The sequence below is a fragment of the Triticum dicoccoides genome, chromosome 3B (assembly GCF_002162155.2).
Source record: "Triticum dicoccoides isolate Atlit2015 ecotype Zavitan chromosome 3B, WEW_v2.0, whole genome shotgun sequence".
NCBI classification, from domain to species: domain Eukaryota; kingdom Viridiplantae; phylum Streptophyta; class Magnoliopsida; order Poales; family Poaceae; genus Triticum; species Triticum dicoccoides.
In genome coordinates, this window is record NC_041385.1 from 59,619,427 (window position 1) to 59,626,921 (window position 7,495).

Sequence of the window (7,495 nt, forward strand, 5' to 3'; positions counted from 1 at the left end):
AAAGAGGGAACCTGGTTTGATTTCAAGTATGAGAAGATCCCTCATTTCTGCTTTGAATGCGGCAGGCTAGTACATAAGGGAGGCGTATGTGCTCCCTCTCTGGACTCGTCTGATCAATGGGGGAGTTGGCTTAGGGCCTCCCCAGGTCGTAACAACCCTGCCAAGGAAGGATCCTCAAGCTTTTCGGCGAGCAGCAGTTACAGCCTTGGCAGCTCTCAGGGACAGTTGGAACAGGGAAGCTGGGGAGAGAAGCCGAGAGTGAGAGATATGCCTACTAGGAGAAACCTGAGCACTGATTTTTCTGCCTCGGCTGAAGACCGCACTGGCGGTTTCTCTCGGAACAAGGATGAGGGTGGTAGCTATAGACGGGGGGTCAGGGCATCATGCTGATCCACGTGATTATGAGTTTATGACCTCCGCTATGATCTTGAGCAAAAGTGTGAGTACGAGATGCGGGGTAGACTGGATCGGAGCCAGCATCAATACCATAATTCGGGTTGGGATAACTACAACACAAAGGATAAATTCAGCTACAGTGGCCGTGATGGTGACAGGTATGATGGGGGGCGTGATTCTTACCGGGCGAACAGAGGTGAACCCGATATGCATGCACCCGCCATACATGGCGATCACAGGCGTCGTAAGGGATACTATGTGCGTAAAACCAGAGATAATGAGAACTATCAGCATGGTTGTGCAACACATGTTGGGGGAGACTATGTGGGCAAAAAAAGGACTAAGCAGGTGTGGATTGCCAAGGGCGAGGCTGAGAAGCAGAGTGAACAGGAGCAGTTCATTCGCGAGACTAGACGCAAAACGTCTACGGTGTTTGATCGTATCTCGGAGCAAGATGTTAAACCGGCGGACCCTGCTCAGCGGGGCCGCCGAGAGCAATGAATATTCTAGCCTGGAACTGTCGGGGACTGGGGTTGGACTCGACAGTTGGCGAACTTCGTGACCTGGTTAGGTCGTACAACCCAGTGGTGGTTTTCTTAAGTGAAACAAAGAAGAGGGCAAATGCTATGACTAGGCTCAAGTGGAGCCTGGGATTCAGAGAAGGGGTGGCGGTGGATTGTGTGGGTAAGAGTGGGGGTTTGGCCTTGTGGTGGCGAGACGATGTGAAAGTTACTGTCAGACCATGGAGCCAATACTTTATTGATGCAGCAGTGGAGTTTGAGGGTAAAGCTTTTAGAATCACTGGATTCTATGGCGAGCCCAGACTGGACATCAGAACCAAATCTTGGGATGCGTTACGTTATCTACGAAGACAGGATGACCAGCCGTGGCTATGTGTGGGAGACTATAATGAAGCTCTATCTCAATCTGAACATTATGGTGGAAATGGGAGAAGTTTTTCTCAAATGGAAGCTTTCAGGGAATGCCTAACCGACTGCGGTTTGGCTGATTTAGGCTTTCATGGCTATCCATATACGTGGGATAATAAGCGGGATGGAGCTGACAATATCCAAGTTCGTCTGGACCGTGCAACTTGTAATAGTGATTTCCTTGGCCTATTCCCCATGACGGATGTGGAACATGTAATTACGGAAGATTCTGATCACAATGCCATACTTGTTCGAGTAAGGGAGACGGCTCCCGAGGACTCGGATAGAGGGGTTCGGCGATTCAGCTATGAGGAGATGTGGACCAGGCATGAGGGGTATGATGAGATGGTTAGGTTGGCCTGGCAGAGGGCTGAGACTAATGGGCGTGGGGCAGTCAACACTTGTGAAATCCTTAAGGCTGTGACTGCGGACATGCAATATTGGGGGCGCACTGTTTTCGGATCAATCAGGAAGCAAATTGCTAAACTAAAAGCCGAGCTGGGGCATGCAAAGGAGAGGGCGCTGGTCTCGGGATGCTTACTGGAGGTCCGAAACCTGGAAGACCAGCTCAGAGAATTGTTTGAAAGGGAGGAAATAATGTAGAAGCAACGCTCGCATGTTGGCTGGCTAAAGGAGGGTGACCAAAATACGAAATATTTCCAGAACAGGGCCAGCCATAGGAAGAGGAAAAATACGATTAAGGCGCTTCGACGAGCTGACGGCAGCAAGTGTACTAGTGATGAGGATATGCGTGCACTTGCTGCTTCCTTCTATGCCTCCCTTTTCACGTCGGAAGGATCTGATGGAGCTGACAGGGTCATTGATCTAATGGATGTGGTTGTCACGGAGGAGATGAACACGAGTTTGACGAATGTCATTTCCGATTCCGAGATAGAGACGGCTCTATTCCAGATGGGAGGCACGAAGGCCCCAGGCCCGGATGGCCTTCCTGCTCTCTTCTACCAGCGGCACTAGTCTCTGGTGAAGGAGGATGTTTGTGCAGTTGTGCGAGACTTTCTACTGGGTGGGGCGACACCGGAGTCTTTTAATGACACGGTGCTGGTTATGATCCCGAATGTGAGCTCACCGGAGCTTCTTTCGCAGTTTTGCCCTATTAGCCGTTGCAATGTTCTTTATAAGGTGGCTGCAAAAGTTTTGGCTAATCGGCTTAAGAGGTTTCTACCGGTAATGATCTCTGAGGAACAAAGTGCATTCGTCCCGGGTAGACTCATAACGGATAATGTGCTTGTTGCTTACGAATGTGTGCATGCCATACGGAATAGGAAGAGAAAGCGGCCCCTATGTGCGGTGAAACTAGATATGATGAAGGCCTACGATCGGGTTGAATGGGGGTTCCTTCAGAATGTTATGCACAAGTACGGGTTCGCCCAAGGATGGATTGACATGATTATGAGATGTGTTCGATCAGCCAGGTTCTCTGTCAAGATCAATGGTGGTTATTCTGACATTTTCTCCCCCTCTACGGGACTCAGGCAGGGCGACCCACTGTCTCCATATCTGTTTCTCTTATGCATTGAGGGGTTCTCTGCCCTTATTAAGAAGGCTCAGCGGGATAATCAGATTTGCGGGGTGTCATTTGGGAGCACTGGCCCCCATGTGACTCACCTTCTCTTTGCAGATGATAGCATAGTTTTTCTGGAGGGGTCCCAAGGTAACGTGGAAGCACTTCGTGATATCCTACAAGTTTATGAACAAGCTTCAGGGCAGCGGGTTAATCGCCAAAAATCTTCCATATTCTTTGGGAAGGGAGGTGGTGAGAGTGATCGGGAGAGGATCAAGGGAATCATTGGTATCTCAACAGAAGCGTTGAATGAGAAGTATTTGGGGCTACCAACTGTGGTGGGAAGATCTAAGGAGGGTACTTTCAAGCCGGTCAAAGAAAGTTCGAGGGGGAAGGTCCTGGGATGGAAAGGCCAGGGCCTATCTAAGGCGGCTAAGGAAGTGCTCGTCAAATCTGGGTTAAAAGCGACACCTGCTTTTGCCATGAGCTGTTTCCAACTCTCAAAGAAAATGTGCTGGAACCTGTCTACCATCTCTTCAAACTTCTGGTGGGGTTCAGCTGATGGCGAGAAGAAAGTGCATTGGGTAGCCTGGGATAAGATGTGTACAGCTAAGAGGGAAGGTGGAATGGGGTTTCGAAACTTCGAGGCCTTTAACCAAGCTCTCCTAGCGAAGCAAGCGTGGCGAATCCTACAGGTTCTGCAGTCCCTTTTTGCTCGTGTTCTACAAGCTAGATACTTCAAACATGGATCTATAATGAATGATGTTTGCCCGGCTGGTGGGTCCTTTACTTTTAGGAGCATTTTGCATGGGCGTGACCTTCTGCGGGAGGGTGCTGTGTGGCGTATTGGCAATGGCTCAAAGGTGCTGATCCACCATGATAATTGGATCGCACGCAAGGGCTGTCTACGACCACTGGGTCAGACGTATATTCATGGCACGACTCGGGTGGCGGACCTGCTTAATGATGAGGGCGATGGATGGAACCATGTCAAGGTTGATGAAATGTTTATACCGGATGATGCGCAAGATATCAAGCAGATCCCTGTTGGAGGCAATAGTGTAGATGATTTCATGGCTTGGAATTACACTAAAGATGGTGTCTACACTGTCCGGTCAGGATACCATCTGTTGATGAATCTGCGCAAGGTGAGGTATGGACGGCCAGAATCCTCGTCGTCGGTGAACAACCATAGGAGCTGGCTGGCTCTATGGGGCACGCATGTGCCAAACAAGGTGAAGGTTCACGCCTGGCGTTTGATGCGCAACGGCCTGGGTGTGGGCTCTGAGCTGCATAGGAGAAGAATCAAGCCCGGTATTTTCTGTACTGCTTGTGGCAGGGAGGAGACCCTTACACACAGATTCTGGACGTGCCCCCATTCGATGTTGTTCTGGAAAGAATTGGCTGATAGGTGGGGGCTTCCTGTCTCAACTCCACCTGATGGACTTGTTAACAATGCTGCTGCTGGAAGGTGGTTGTTGCAGTGGGTTTCTGACGCACAGGAGGAAGAAAAGGAGATGATGCTCCAGGGCGTTTATGGTCTGTGGCTAGCGAGGAACGCGACTAGGGAAGGCAAGAGAATTGAAGCGGCGCCTGAACTCGCTCTTTCTGTTTCCAGACTTATGGACGAGTGGCTCCAAGTGGTAAAGAAGGAAGCTAAACCGAGTGTGAAGCCACAAGTGGAGAGATGGAGACCGCCGGAACCAGGATGGATTCTTGCTAATGTGGACGGGGCTGTCTCAAGAGGTACGGTCAGTGGGGGTGGTGGCGTGGTCTTGCGGGATCACGAGGGTGCCTTTTTGGGCGCGGCCTCCCAGTTCTTCCCAGCTTGCTCCAGACCTGATTTGGCTGAATTGAAAGGTTTCTGCTCCGGTGCTCCCCCCCTGGGTTGAACGCGAGGGGGGGAAACACAAGGACGGCTGAGATGTGTCAAAAACGCTTCGTGAAGAGGGGCACGATCGTCTTTTTATGCCGGAGGAGAGCGCGCGTACAGCCCTGTAGAAGCCCGCACCGGCGCGCGTACAGCCCTGTACAAGCCCGCACCGGCCCGATTACTTTTGTACACTGAGGGTATACATGTATTGTACGTGGGCGATTCGTTTTCCCTTGTCACGTGCTGCGGTCGTGGGCGTGGGCGGCGGCGGTCGTGGGCTAGCCACGCGGCCACGCATCACATGAAAACTTCCAAAAACGTCACATCCTATAAAGAGGGAGGGGAACCACCACCGGCCGCATTGCCCCCACCATTTACCCCCAAATCGGCTCAGTCCCTCTATCCTTGCCGCATCATCTCCCCCTCGTCTCCATCGCCCCGCCACCGCACCTACTTGCTCAACCCCACCGACTCCCTCTCTCTGGCGGGTTCTCTCAGGCTTCAATGGAGCAAGGTCGTGGGGCTGCCGTCGCTGCGCACGGAGATGTGGTCGAGGGCGCGGAGACCGCCACAGATGTCGTCCAAGAAGTTGCCGCCGTCGGCGGTGCGGGAGATGCTGCACCCGCAGTCGCTGGATCGGTCCCTGCAGCGGCGGATCTGGTGGCGCAGGGGGTGGTGGGCTCGGACTCCGTCGTGGCAGACCTGGTGGTGACGGCGTCTGGCGGCTCACTGGATGTAGGTGCGGAGGCGAGCGGAAGGCACGTGGTGGATGTGGTAATGCTTCTCGTTCCCCTCTTTTCATACTTGTCGCAGATAAGCAAAAGATTTAGTAGATGGGGTTTTTATAGTAGATTTGTGATTGATTGCGGCACCCCTTCTGCTTGTTAGGGTTTTTTGATTGAATGGTGAACCCCATTTCAGAGTTAGGGTTTTTTCAAGTTGATTCGTGATTGAATGCTAGAAACATCATAATGAGAGTTAGTTAATTTATATTAGAATCTGGATTGCCGCATGTGCCCAGTTTATGTTCTGTGCTGTATATTTTGTTAGATTTGTTGTGCATATTCACTCAGTGGGCCACGACAGGGGCTGAGCAGCTACCCAGTGTATCTACTAAAGTTGATATTGTAGAAATGAGGTTTAAATCCTACTTTCTGTGACAGAAGTGTATCAATTAATTGTTAAAATGAACACAGTATGTTTAACTAGTGCGCAATTTTAAAATAGTTAGGAGCTTCACTTCATTATCTATAAACTCAAATTGTAGGTAGGTTTATTGTTGTAGTTATAAAGTAAACCATAAGTAGGTTTGGTAGACATGCAACTATGCCAGATGAAGTCATATTAAATTTATGTTGCCTATCTCCATGCATGTATGTCATATGAAATAGTTTCACACCTAGCACCAAAAATTGCACAAATATTTCCTTTCCTGAAGCTCATGGCATTACAATATACCATCCAATATACGGTTGAGAGAATAGGGCAGCTGATGCACCACTATGTAGATTAGATGAGCCAGATGAAGTCAATGCAATTACTTGTTGTCAATCACAATGCGTCACTGATATAGTTTCATTTTAGGTCAAAGTATCATTTTAGGTTATTAGAAGCACATTGCAGATTGCTTGACCTTTGCATACTATGTTATGTAGTTAGTAGTATAAATGAATTAATTACTTATTGGTCAAAGTATCATTTTAGGTCAATGAGGAAGGTGCTAGCAACAAGAGGAAGCTGGACATCGCTGGGTCCGACGACCCATCTGATTCTGACGACGACTTGGAGGTAACCACAAGCTGTTTTATGTCTGTTTATTAATGTCCATAAGATAATTGTATATTCCATTTTTTGTCAATGTCCATAAGTGAGCATGATTGTATATTCCATTTCTAATATATTTTTAAAATTAGAAAAATTTGAAATTTGTTTTTGTCAATGTTCATAAGTGAGCATGATTGAATAATCCATTTGAAATATATTATAAGAATTAGAAAATTTTGAAAATATTTTTTTGTCAATTCATAAGTTAGCAAGATTGAATCTTCCATTTCTGATATATTTTAAGAAGTGGAAATTTTGGAGGTGGTCGCTAAAATTACCGCCTTCTGGAGGGACCATTTGGTCTAGCTTACATGGTGATTTTTTGCACCACCTCCTAATCACACAAATTTTCTTTTAAATGGTGACCCACATGTGCCAAACATGGCTATGAAAGATAGATTTGGAAAAAATAATTTTACAATGCCCCCTTGAGGTGTAGACCGATGTTTGGACCAGTAAGTCTATAGGGCAGTATAAATTCAAAAAAAAAATAGAAAATATAAAATCTTGGAAACCTAGATTTGTTTCTGGAAGAGGTCATGTTTGCAAGAGTTGAGGTGATTTGAAGGTGGTCGACAAAATCAACGCATTCCGGATGGGCCATTTGGTCTAACTTAAGCCAGTTTTTGAACATAGGTGATTTCTTCCACCACCTCCAAATCACCCAAATTTTCTTGTACATGGTGGCCCACATGTGCCAAACATGTCTATCAAATAAAATTTGGAAAAAAAATATTTTACAAGGCCCCCTTGAGGTATAGACCGATGTTTTGAGCAGCCAGTCTAGAGGACAGTATCAATTCAAAAAAAATTAAAAATATATAAAACCTTGAAAACCTTGCCTAGTTTGTGCAATATGTCATGTGTGCCAAAATAGACGTGATTTGGAGGTGGTCGAAAAAATCACCGCATTCCGGAGGGGCCATTTGGTCTACTTAAGCCAGTTTTTGA